The sequence below is a fragment of the Mchenga conophoros genome, linkage group LG9 (genome assembly GCF_057382185.1).
Source record: "Mchenga conophoros isolate Kocher_MC1m ecotype Shallow Benthic linkage group LG9, M_conophoros_male_GT1.1, whole genome shotgun sequence".
NCBI lineage: Eukaryota > Metazoa > Chordata > Actinopteri > Cichliformes > Cichlidae > Mchenga > Mchenga conophoros.
Genome location: NC_140534.1, coordinates 30,276,563 through 30,290,560, shown reverse-complemented (window position 1 = coordinate 30,290,560; position 13,998 = coordinate 30,276,563). Strand labels below are relative to the sequence as shown.

General features: G+C 39.0%; 1 long non-coding RNA gene across 4 annotated transcripts; it reads right to left on the bottom strand.

Moving 5' to 3' along the window:
* Nucleotides 1-258: 258 nt before the first annotated feature.
* On the bottom strand, nt 259-4,130 carry LOC146567530 (uncharacterized). 4 transcript variants are annotated; one of them, XR_014893935.1, is made up of 6 exons: nt 4,082-4,117; nt 3,828-3,960; nt 3,349-3,412; nt 2,825-2,972; nt 2,376-2,463; nt 259-1,792 (listed from the first exon to the last, which is right to left on the bottom strand). It is a non-coding gene; the product is annotated as an uncharacterized LOC146567530 (long non-coding RNA). The 4 variants fall into 4 exon arrangements; XR_014893933.1 differs by having other exon boundaries at nt 3,828-4,130; XR_014893934.1 differs by having other exon boundaries at nt 3,349-3,384; nt 3,828-4,130.
* Between the last annotated feature and the right edge of the window lie 9,868 nt (nt 4,131-13,998).

The following is a 13,998-nucleotide window of genomic DNA, read 5'->3' as shown; positions in this document are numbered from 1 at the left end:
GCTGTTTTGTAAGAAAAATAACTTGTGGGAGGCCTCGGGCTATTATAACATCTGTTATACATTTTCTTTCACATCTTACAGACTGCTTGAAATACACTTAGTCATCTTTTGCTAAAAGGAGAACATATACACTAACTAACAGTACAGTCGGTGTACTTTCACTAATATGAACAAGGCAGTATTCATTTTAATGCAAGCAGTCAAGTGCTATAGTGGTCTAGTAGTTAGTACTGTTGTCTAATTTTTGTACACTGAAAAAAATATGTTGTTGGATTTACTTAATTCAATGGTGGACATTTGTTGCACACAGATGTTTTGCTTTGGCAGCAACTTAAACAATTGAGTTAAATTAACACAATTTATTCATGTTCAATAAACCTGTGCAATTTGTGTTGATAAAATGTGACTTAAACATGTTTTGATGAAGTAATTTGAGCTCTTGAAATATTTTAATCCTTCACAATTTTCTCACTTTATCCCAACACCATTCAATAACTTTTACCCAATACTACTTGGTCACTTAAATACTACATGTTATCTTCAAATTACATTTTGCTATTATATTCTAGTATCAAATACACAATTTTCAAATGGAGGCCTTATAACAGATTATATTGTTCTCTTCCAAGATGGTTGCTGGCATCCACCAGTAACCTTTCAAAACAAAATGTCTAATTTCACTGCATTGACAGTAGGTAAAGAATTAAACTGACATTACTCCACTACTGAATCTATATAAACCAACAGTTAAATAATGTCAGTTCTTCCGTGTTCTCTGGAATCAATCACAGCAAAGAAATTAGACTCTTTCTTTTGAAAAATGTTGGGAAAGAACAATACAAAACATTCTATTTAAGGCCTCTGACGTCAAGATTCAGTTAAACAACAATTATAACTAAACAATTTGAGGTAATGTTAGTTTCCATTAACATTAAATTAGGTTACTGAATTGGCAAACACCTTCCTATTAACATTACCCATTTTACCCCAATAACTAAAGAAATTAGCACTTGCAGGTCAAAACCTTTATTCAAGAGATGCAAAAATAACATTGATACGGTGACTGTCAAAAAATACAGCACTGATCATACTGTGACATCTTGGTTCAAAACAGCAAGCTTAGAAATATTCAACGTTCCTTACTTCAACTGAATGAAACTGAAAATACCATTTCACACGACCCATATGGGATATTTAGACTGTATAACTGTTCATGCTACATCTCTTCACTAGTAAAAGAAAGAAAAAATACAAAGAGAAATTTAAAAATGCTGCCAAACAGACAGAGAACTTGTACAGAGCAAAAGGAAAAACAAACAACAACAACAACAAAAAAACGGCTCGTCCTCATGGCAGTTGCAGTGTATATAAAAATGAACCCTGCGATCTGTTCCTGGAATTGAGCTTCAAAAATGCAGCAGAACAAGTGTGAGATTTAAATGTCCTCTCACCTAGAGCTGGTCACCTCACATGCATAACAGTGAGCTTCGTTGCAGGAGCAGTTTTGTCTTAGTTGTGAGCTTTTCTTGAGAGCTGAGTTGCTTCCAACTCCATTACCACCCTTTGAATCACCTCAAAAGTGTAGCAGAGTTGTGATGGGTAACTCATATTGAAGGAATAAAAAAAGGTCCAAACAGCATGGCTACTGCAAAGGTCACGTTATCCAGATCTTGAAGAACTACTATACCCTCGATGATGATGCCAACGTCAGAAAAGTCATTGCCTGGTGCATCCTCTGGAGACAGATGTTCATTGTGGTTTTCTCAATCTGTGCAGTGGCCTCAGTCAAGTCCTGGTTAAACACAAAACATTTCTTTAAGATTCCTTTTTAAACTCATCTCTTTTGAATCTACCAGTTCTAATGTTAGAGTAATTTAAACCAATGCAAGCAACATAGTAAATAGCTATAGCCAAAGAGTGGCCTGCCATGCTGCCATTCATGGTCTAACAGAGTTTCTAAGAGAGGGTGAAAAACATAATTTCAAATGCTTTACATTAGTTTTTCTTAGAAAGACACCGGCCCATCAGAAATCCAGGTTTTGTCACTCAGAAGATGTTAGAATTTAGACTTTCAGCCCCACAATTTGGTTAGCTGTTGGTCTTTTTTTTTTTTTCAAACAAAAGCTAATGTAAATATTGGTGGGATTTTCCTTTGTTCACTAGAATGACAAATTTAAAGTTTTTTCACACTGATGTGACCCCTAATACAGGGGTGGGGCCTCAAGGGCCGGCGGCTGAGTTCACTACCAGGCCTCATGTGAACTTCAAATTATTAAAGAGGACTACTGGTCCTAACTGGTCCAATGAGGATCAAGTGGATAACTAAATGCATTTTAAAATGTTGCAAAGCCACAATCTACTCATAAAACACTCACCATGAACTCCTGCACCAAGATGTTGCAATTGTCTTTCACACAGATGCGGAGCACTTTGATGAGACTCCCTTTGAGCATTAATGTCATCCTAAAGTATTATAACAAAGAAAACAGAGATTTGTGAACTTTTCAGTAGCACAGAAGAAAATGATCCCAGACCAAAACTTAAACCAGTCAACATGCAACACCAGCATCTACAAAGCAATATCAAAAGTTCCTGTTTGACATCAACTTTATGGATATATAGTTTCCAGAACATTTATTTTTTTAAAAAGATCAATTTTTCTCAGTGGGCCAGTAAATGCATGACGGAAATTATGGCATCCTTTCGGTGGAATCAGTACTCACAGGTAATAGTTGACTGTTTCAATGGATGCAGCATAAAAATCTTTTACTGACCTAATGCAATACATATACACTTTGTAGTTAAAGAATTTTAAAGTTCTTACTGTCATCATGGCAGCTACATCCTTTAGCTTTGTGCCCTGTTCCCCCGATCACTTTGCAAACACTTTCAGCAGACTGTCAGAGAGAAACTCAGCTCCGTCAGAAACCTGTAAAGGCATGGTTGGGATGCACTGGAATGCTGCATTTCATCTGAAATGACATAAAATTATTTTGAAATAACAGCAGGCACTGTGCTTGGTTAATAATCAGTAATGTTTTGTTGAATAAAAACTGTGTTTCCAGATCTTATGGGATTAAAAAAATCCAAAGATGTTTATTTCTGATTTGCAACCCAAGAACCCACAAGTTACAACCTCATTTTAGTTCAAGTGTGCATTAATGTGAGTCCAGTAATCACCTTTCTGACAATACATACAGGTATAAGTCAAACCTATGGCAGATTTTGGATTTCTCAGTTGTATTAATAGGGTGGTCTATTTGAGTATGCATGCACCTAATAATTATAAAAAACCTATTATAATTAAGTTACAGAAACCTTAAGCGAAAATAGAATATACTTTCTTACCATAACACCTTGAACCCACAATCCATCAGCTGACTCCTGGTGAAATGCAGAATAGATGTGGTCTCTCAATGTGCATCAACAAAAACAAAAACAAAAGGACAGCAGGTGAGGGCAGGAGGGGTAGGGATGTAAGCTAGCATAATACCGCTGATGATATTAGCTAAAGCTGTTCAATGTCCAAAATCTCACTAACACCACGGTGCAGTAAATACACAATGTAACTGAAGAGTCAGTTGACAAATCTATTCACACAGAAAACCAAATTATGTTATGAGTGCCTCGTAATTAGGTTTAATGTGATATTACGGCTCTTGTGCCAAAGACAAATTCAAATGAAAAAGCGCCAATTCTTTGATAACAGATAAAACAGCAAATAAGCTAACGGCTCTTTTTTAGCATGTTACATGGCGGCACTTTAGACGTTTAACTACAGTTGGCTGAAATATGGTAAATATTAATTCAAAAAAATCAAGACATACCAAAAAACGTAGAGTTGGCTGCTCGACTTGACTGAGATGGATGCATTTTTTAAACCACGATCCAAAGCCCGCGAGATGAAATCACGCGTGGTTTCACGAGATTTAACGTTGCTATCTTATTGACTTACTTCACCTGAACATGATATAAACAATTTAATACACCCTTTCTGCATATCATGTAGTTTTTACACTATATAGTTACATTTATCTTTAAAACATGAGGCAATTGTGTTAAATACATGCAAGATGCTTACATAAATCCAAGAGATGGCCAGTCCCTTTTTTTCAGTGTACTTTTAAGTGATATTATTACATAAAATTGAATTAAATGTTTAGTAAACCATGTAAATGTTCTACCTATATTAGCACAAAGTGTTCATGTTTCATCAGACGGATAAAATCGGTGTTTTAACTTTTAGCTTTAACTTTTGTTAGCAGATAAAAATTACTGTACATCCAAAAAGTAGCTTCTTTAGAATTTCTCAAGTAAAGTTAATGCTGCAGGAGCCTGTCTGAAAACATATCAAACAAGAGCAGTCTTTAAATTAATAACATTACTATAGTAGTATCTAACAATGTCACTTTAAAAGTGTTTAGTATGTTCTTTTAAATTTGATGGGTATTGTTGGTTTTGCATTCAAGGAGAAACATTTCAATTTTTGCAGAAGAATTTTAACTATTTAATAACTAACTTAACAAATGAGCTTTAATGATTTAAAAAAGTGTTTCTAACCTAACTTACTTTTACAAACACAAAAGATATTTATAGATGTTAGGATATTACCAGACTAAATGATAGAGCTTACTCAAATAAAATAATAAGATCATGTGGAGAATTATTTAAAAGCAACATAGCAAAAAGCATGACATTTATATCTGTATGTTCTAATGTAATATAATAAAGTATGACATCAATACAAACAGGATAATTGCATGTCTGTTACTATTACCCTCACTATGACATCCATGTTACAATCTTGTATTCTAGATAGCATGAATTTTTTTTTCATTTTTTTATCAGTGCACTTGAAGCTAAAAGTGACGTGAGTTTAAATTCACAGAAACTAACTTTGGGTAGCAGAAGAAAATTACTACACATCCAAAAAGTAACTTCCTTATCATAAAATCAGTTTTGTCCTTGAGAAATTCTGCAGAAGTTAACTAACCCTCCATTTCCTCCACTGGCACAGACAGAATCCTAATGAGCGTGTGCAGAGTCAGTGTAATCACTCTAGATTGTTTCAGGATTGAGGAAATGAGTTCATGAATTTCCTCCCTTCTACCTACTTTTGCAGTAACATTGAAAACTCTTGCTGGTTGTATTGTCCAGAGGATGTACGGCCCACCTTACTGTACCTTACTGCACAACAAGGTAATATTAGCTAATAGACCACATAACCAGCACAATGAGGAATTTAGATAAAAGCTTACACAAGAACCTTAACATTAAGTTAAAGCCAGTCATAATACCGGTGCCTCGTTAAAGCTTGTCCTAAAAAAGGTACAATTTTAACAGTACTGCTCATTTGAATAAGTAACTTAATAACCAATTACATGGATTGCAAAAACCCCACAACCACGCACACATACACATCGCAACTTTGAAAACATTGCTGTCACAAAGAACATAACTTTATTGTATTGCCTTCGTATAATATTGAATCACATGATGAATTGTAATAGGCTCCATTTCATCACAAGGGGCATTGATTTTGATGTAAACATAATTATCAAAGAGCATCAGACTAAATTGGCCTGACAAGATAGAGAGTTCATTATCAGCCAAAACACTTGGTTGCGTGTTACTCTAATTAATTTTCTATAATGAACCCAATGTTTTTGTTAAGCTCGGAAATGCCTCAATGACACTTTGTTTACTGAGAGACCTCATACAGCTCCAGCTCCACTGGGTTTTTGGAGTGGAGGCTCGTGTTGGGTTACATACTGCAGAGGCCTGGTGCATGCTCATGTTTTGTCAGCAACTCTGAACATACAAATTAATAAGAGTTAGAAAACGTGACAAGACAAGGTTCACTTCTTGCTTTCACTTCAACATGATGGAAGGTGAAGCCTTTATTTCAGGTGCGATATTCACTCAAAGCAGTTAATAACATTACAACGTTCCTTCCCTTTGGTCATATCAGCATTGTCCCCTCTCTGCATGCAATCGCCATACCAGGCGGTGTTGGCATCAGAAACTATTTTCAATAATTGATTCTGCACCCTAATTGAACAGCAAGACTGAACGACATAGCTCATTACTTTACTCATTAGTTAATTATCGGAGAAGTAGGACAAGTCAATAAAAGTGAAGGCAGTAAATTCCGATACTAATTAGCCGAGCTTCCTTCGAGACATATTTAAAGGCAGATTAGTTACCTGAATGTCCCGCGACGGGATAGGTGGGGGCTAGTGGGCGTTGTGGGTAGAGGGAGGGGGAGGCTTAGACGGGGGATTCGGTTAAATCTTTCAAAAGTGACACATTGTAGGTAAAACTATGCAAGTGGCAAACTTTTCACCAACATGGGGATTCAAGGAAGGGCGAGTAAAGAGAGGTTAATAGCTACAGAAGAAATGACAAGAAGATCGTCTAAGTTATGGCTTTTGGTGGTTTTCTTTGTGGTGAGATTACCTTTGACATTTTAATTTATACTGCATCCATATTACCAATAATAAAAACATTAGTAATAATAGGAAAAACAAAGAGATATCCCTTAATTTAATATTACTTGAAATTTGAAGAATTTACAAAATAATGCTTTATGTGACTTGTCAGCAGTATCATCTGGGGCTGTGCCTTTGACATATTGCTCCAAATTGATTAATGAGGAGAATTGATTAAAACAATTTATTCCCTTTCATTATGAGGCTCTCCGCCTCTATTTGTTTCCCTGGCTAACGCTGCCAATAATAACCGTTTGACATATTGGGCCCTCTGTGAATAGCCTTGAATGGGTTCATGCACTCCTAACAGGGGGGCTTTGCAACAGTGTAGCGCAGATGCGCTGTCAGCCAATCAAAAGGCAGGAAAAAGGGCCGGGGCGAAGCAAGCGCTAGCGTCTTTTTCACATGCAAATGCTACAATGTGATAATAAACACCTGACATGGAGCATGACTGAATTATCCTGCCTGTTTAATCAAAGGCACTTCTTATTGTAACTCCCCAACCTCATGTTGCCCTTCTCTTTTTCTCACATTCCTCTTCCTCAGTAACATCATCACCTTCTCTGTGTTTTTTTTTGTTTGTTTGTTTTATTTGTTCATCACTCGGATTTCTCTTGTCCCTCTCTAAATTCTCTTCCTTCTTTCCTCTCACCTCACTTTCTCCCCTTCCCTCAAATCCACTTCCAAGCCAGTTAATCTCCCTCTCTGTCCGTCCTCTCCCTCCTTTCTGTCACTCAGCTGTTTTCACAGTCATACATTATCACTTTTTCTGTCAATTGGCTTTAACAGTGCTAAGTTTTGTGAAGAGGCGTCGGGGGGGCCCCCTTGGGGATGAGGAAATGACAGAAGGCGGCCTTTATTTACCTCTGTGGCCCCTACCGTGTCATCTGCTTAATCATGTGGCTAATCGACAACACTGTCTCCCCGCTCGCCCGCACCAGGACAATAGGGAACCTCATTCATATTTAATACAATGGAGTGTTTAAGTCATTGCACGCGTCTGAGGAGGAGGATATTGTGTTTCATTGTGAAGGGCTCCACAGGGACCTCCTCCCTGCCCACCCAGGCCTTCCTATCAGCCCTCCTCCTTCCAACGAGCATATGCTTGGCACTTCTGGTGTTAAGCAGGCAGGCCATGGCCAGTGCAGCTGGCTGGACGCAAGGACCTATAAAAGCTTTAATTCCCATGATTAATTCAAATGGTTAATTCTGCTTTATCATAGCGTACGAAAAAATAACTAAGACAAATATGTACTCCGCTGCAGAATGAATTACATAGAGGTGGGTTTAATTATGCAACGGGGCGTGTAATAGGGGTTCTTTTTCCCCACACTAATCTTTTTTTTGCCACCTCCACTTTAGAGAGCACGATGCGAGATGCTGGGCACCATGTGCTGCCTCTGTTCTCTTTGTAAGAGGGATTTATCCGACAAAACAGATCACTGGGAGCTGGATCTGTTTAAGTGTCTGTTGCTGCTTAACCACTCTCCAAAACCACTTGAAATAGCATTTCAGTGGTCCAGTTTGGGTTTGGCAGAAATTATATAACGCCGCAAACAATTGATGGAAGCAATCAATATCTGGTTCCTCTCTCGCTGTCAAGCTTCCCTCTGCTCCCTCTCGTTGTCTGCTCTCCTCTCCGTTTCTTTAAAAGATTAACCAGGGTCATTAAGGACACAGAGAAGGTTCATTTCGTCATTATGAGCGGCAAATTAATCATGGAGGGATGCCGTTTAATGACACACTTCCCCGGACTGATTACTTGTGTTCTTGCTAATTACATTGGTTAACTACAGTGCACCTATGATGGTCCTTTTGGTATTTGGTCTCTCAAGTCCATGGGCCTCCTTAAAGACACAATCACATGCTTTATTTTCTCCTCCGAGCAAATTAAGGAGCATAAAAGAAACAGCTGTACAAGGCACAGTTCCCCCAACGAGCCCATTACTTGCACGTCTGCCTGTGCCAGGAACTTAACTGTGTCCTATAACCTTAAAATGAGGGTGCGCCACTCACCACAGTTTTACTGTCGCAGTGCTGCGGCAGTTTGCCTCCTCATCTCTCGCTTCTTGTCTAAATGAAAGGAGCACAAAAGCTCAGTGTCATTAAAAACCACCACCATTAGGGCCGCCTGGCTTCATTTGTCCTCCATTATTACTGAAGACGGCTCAGCCTTCAGAGCCTCACAGCTGGGGAGGGGGTGATAGGCAGTAGAATACAGGTTAGACAGAGGGCCACAGCCCAGTTAATAAGAGAGGGAATCTTGGGGCAGGTAGGGGTCAAACTGGACACTTCCTAGCATGCAGCGAAGAGCCATTCATCTGAATGGAAATGTCAGCGGAGACCATCAGGTCAACAGCTCCAGGCTAACTTGGACCTGGGTGTGACTCCTGACACTCAACAGTGGACAGGGGCCAGATAATGGGTTTAGGACCCTGATGGTTATCGCTTCAACTCTGGCTTGTTTTCATTCCTCTCCTCCCCTGCCCCTCCTACCATTGCTCTGCTCACCCCCCTCCTCTACTGACAACTGAGGAGGGGTTAAATGGTCTAATTCCACAGAGATTTTTGGAGGGAGAAGATACGTGACAGATTTATAGCGATAAACATGAGAAAAAGCAAGTAAGAAGCCAGAGACATGAATGAGAATGTTGTTTCCTTTGTGACGTATGCCGGTGACTATTTATAGGGTGTGTGTAAACAACAAGAAGTCCCGCCTTATGACCATCATAATTGGTAGGTTCGTTTATTTATTTATTTTTTTCAGATCAAACAAGGCCCGGCGTTTTTTTTGCACTCTTTGAGAAGCGAACTGATCTGAAGCTGAAAGCGGTTGTAAGGACTTGTTCCAAGTGTAATTGATTTTTCTTAATTGATTTATATTTTCAGTCACCCTCATTTAAAAAATAATCTAATTGTAACTAGGAGACAAATTGCTGTAATATTAATTTGACTGCAGGAATTTATTCACAAGTGCAAAAAAAAAAAGAAATGCGGTGCTATTTTTTTTTTCAGGAATGCGACCACTTTGTGTGGAAAACAGCAGGCAAATATCCACATCTTCTTCATGTCAAAATCTGTCGAAGCATTCGGAGTCCTTTGATTTTTTTTTTCCCTCTTGCTCATATTGAGACGGCTTAGAAGAGATCCTGAAAAGACCTTTTGAAATGGACCAGAGCTGGCAGTCTGGCTATTTGGTAACCCCCTCCTTCTCCTCGGCCTGTTTTACAATCTCATTAAATCAGCCCTTTGTTTTGCCACTTTCCAAGCTCTGATCTCTGGCTTAGGACGAGTCAAGAGGCCGAGACAGTTTGAAAAAGGCTCCCTCCGCCACAAAGAGGCCGCTTGTTCGCAATCATTCCCCTCTTCAACGCCGCCCAGACAAAAAAAAAAAAAAAAGAGAGCGAGAGAGCAAGTGGGTCATTCACTGGCGCGATATCGTGAGAACTTAATGAAAGTTTTATAACACTTGAAATGTTTATGACCTTCCCACTCAACAGCTTGTCCCACCAATTAATGGCTGATTCTGACAGACTCGATGAGCTCAGCTGGCCCAACCAGATAAAACAAGGAAAAAAGGCAGTGAGAAAAATATTTCAAACGCCTGACACTGCTGACATGTTCATGATTTACTAAGTAATGTGATTAACATTCAAAGCTAAAACTACTACCTGAAACAAGATGTGGTACTCCTATTTTTTTATTAAGCAAGACTAATCCAACCTGGGTTGTTATTTACTTCCTGATAGTATATGCCATCAGTACTTTACGCTGGCTGTTCAGATGCTTCAGGGAAGCACAGCAAGGAGATATTACAATCTCTCTGGCAGGTCAGGCCTCTCAGGCACAGCTAACAAAGTCTTCCTACTCTTCCCTGCCCAGAAGCTCTCCAGCGCTTGATAAATGCTGCTTTATAGAGGCCTTATTATGCAACCGTTCACTCGATTATGTCACGATGTTTACAGGGTATAAAAAAGAAGGGGGAATTGAAAAGGCCACAATCAAAGGTTTGCAAATAATGCATTCAAAAGTGCTGCACCAAAGACCAAATGAACAGTAAGTGAAGTCTCTTTCATCCAGTAGACAGTAGTTACTGAATTACTCTTCTTGCATAGACTTAGCAGAGATCCATCTTGGTACCGTGAACCTGTCATAGAGCAATGAAGGGGAATCCAGCGCCCATCTGAAACAAATGACAAAGTCTATCGCCCAAGGCCCAACTCTCCCTCTTCTTAACAGCTATGCTGAGAAGCCATCACTGTCCACAAAATATGATAAAACCCATGCCATAATAGGATTCATAAACATGCCCAAATACAATTTGCTGAGATGTATTTCAGGAAAAGACAATCATTTACAACTTCTGAGGGGGATTTAGAATAAGTATGTTTGTATGCAAATCCGGCAAACACGTTTTATGTACTCCGCACCCACAGATCATGAAAGCGCATTAGATTTATGGCAATGCATGTGCATAATTGTGAAAATGGTGGGGTGGGGGAAAAGAAGGAGAAGAAGAAGAGGTCTCAGGATTTATACTGAGACCTTTTTTGGGGGGTTTTGATTAGTGTAGAACGAGCCCAGCTTTCATGCCCCCAACATGGAAAACAAACGCTGCCACTTGGCTGAGTCCTGGGCATCAGGGCCCCCATTGCTTCCACATGGGATGCCGCCAACATTCGCTTTTGGCAATAAAGATAGCTGAGGACAAAAAAACAGGCAGCAAGTACCTCTTGGCAAGTTCTTATTGCAAGCAGGGCTACTTAATTTATATATGTTTTATTTTTTTATAAAACCCGTTATGAGGAAAAAGTTAAACAGGAGAGGAATTTGGAGACTGGAGAATTATTCTGCTGCTTTAGTTTTGAAGAAATTCATTAATTAAACAGGGATTGACTTTATTATGTTAACATTACATTTTTCTTTATTTTTTCAGACATTAAAGATCATTTTCTGACTGATGTCATGGTTGCATTCCTCGCCACATTTCGCCACGTTTTTTGTTTTCTTCTCCCGTCAAGAAACTAAAGGACGTTTGTCTTCTGTGAAGATATGACTTTAAATACAGACACCATTATTGTGTGTAATGACTTTTTTTTCCAGACATGCTCTTATGTAAACACCAATAAAGTTCAATTTATAAACTCATTTATTACCAATAAAGAAGAATCCTAACCTCATTTTGACATGTTTTCTTTTTCTCACTCACATTATGTCTCGATTGTTGCTCTTTGCATAAATGTGGCGTAAATTTGGGTGTCTGAGACAGCAGCCACCTCTTCCTCTATTTGAACTACTGGTGGGAGAGAAATAGGAAAGGCGTGGGGGGGTTACCCAGGAATCTGGAGGTTTTTTTGGAATGAGAGTTCAAAGGAACTCCCCGCAGCCTACATAAACCACCCTCAATTGGCACAAAGAGGAAACTCAATTTGCAGGGAGCTGTGCTGTATACTTTTTATAGAGGAACTTTTAGTCATTAGGCCATATACTCCATCTCACTCAAAGAGCCAGGCGACGCGGCAGGAGGCTGCAACGTGCTTCTTCTACACAAAAAAGCAGGACAGAACCCCCCCACCCCCCCCCCCCCCCACCCACCCCCGTCAACTCTAGAGGAGAGAGAAAAAAGAAAAGAAAATGGTCTTAATGAGAGCCTAGTTAGTTCCTGTGTCTTCAGATGGTGTCCTGTTTGTTCGGCAAAGCAGGGGGATCTGTGTTAACCCTTCCACAACGAAATCTGCTTAGATGGTGTAATCCTATCTAGTATGCATGTAGCAGTCTTCAGGCGGGGCTGTGCGGGAAAAACAGCCAAAGATGCTGTATCAAATCAAACATATGTGTGAAAGAAGCACACTCTTTTGGGCAACAATCAGGCCGCATTGAAAGAGACTGAATTTGTTCTGAAAATCTAGTTTAGGGTTGTCATATTCATTTTAGTCAAATGGGATTTGAGAACAAAACGCAGTTTGAAACATGACAAAAGCAGACCCAATAGTTGATCTGTTTATAAAGAGAAAAAAGGAGAAAAACACATCTGCATTCTCTGTTCAGTCACTGTAGGACTTAAAGCAAGTCCACAGCACCTTAAATGAAATTGGGGGATATTATGACACACATTTAATACTAAAAGTTATTAAATACAATCATCTGAATATTATTGATGTAAATATTTTAGTACAATGGAGTTGGAAGTCATAAATAAAAGAAGTGCATTGGCAACGAGACATTTACTTATTGAAATTATGAGCTAGGAATGCATTTATATGTGTGTCATTTTCTTCTTCTTTGCATTGAAGTAGCAAGCATGAGACTTTGTTCCTGTCTTTTTGGAATTGCTGTGGTAAACAAAATCCTGTCATTCCAGTGTTTACTTTTTTTTACTTGTTTGCTAAGTGAGCAAGTCAAATCTAAAGCCGTGTGTGCAGGTGGAGAAAATAAAGTTGCATTGCATTTGTGTACTGCAACAATCATTAGGTTTATTTTCAGTTAAGACTCCAAACGCTATCATTCATAATCTCCACCACCTCCTCTAGCCCACCTGGGTTCTTGCTAACCTTTGCGAACTTTGACCTTACCACACAACCCTTTGCCAGCCATCATATTTGTCTCTTTGTGTCCTTTGTTGCCCTTCTCTCCTCCCCATTCTCCCCCTTCACTATATATGGCAGATTAATGACAGCTAATAATATCTGATGTTCCTGGACATTGCGTCCGGTAATGAGATGCATTCCCAATGGGTAGGCAAGGTGTCACCACTAACAAATTCACCATTGCTGTGCGCAATTAGCCTGTAAAAAGGGTGGAAAAATACACTAAATCAGTATCGGCCAAGATGGATGAAGTGTGCTGAAAGAAAAATACCCCTTTGTTGCCAAAAACCCAGCATTGAAGAAGAGAGGGGGAGCGAGAAAAATGTCTCTTTTCCTCCTCCACATCTTTCTCCTGCAGGAGATGTGGACAGGTTACCTTTATGGAAACATTATTCCTTGACTGCTCCCTGGCAGGAGTTCATTACAGCTCAGCCCAACGTTGAAATATTCTCCGCAAAATGTCAGCATATGTAAATGAGGACTCAGCACTCATTCGCATGTCATGTTTTGTTAAAAGTTGTTGCAACCTCTCTTTGCTCGTTATTTCTGCCTTTCCTTTCCCCATTCTTCCTCATCAACAAGAATTCCGTCTACTTCCGAAACGATAGATGTCCGCTAAAAAAGGACGGAAAGGAAAATGTCTACTGGTGTATTTGTACAGTACTGATGATCCCTGGCGGCCATTTTTGATTTAATAAAGTATTAAATATTTTCAGTTTAAAATAAGACATGAAAGAGTTGTTGTCTCTTTAAAAAAAAAAAAAAAGTTAAATCTGAGACCAAATAATCGATTTTCTGTGTTATGTGGCTGTATTTATATCTGTACTAGTAGGCCATATTAAATCATGTTCAACAGTATTGATCCCTCAGGGCAGTTTAAATATTAGTGAGCATTAAATCAATATCAATGCAGGCTGTTG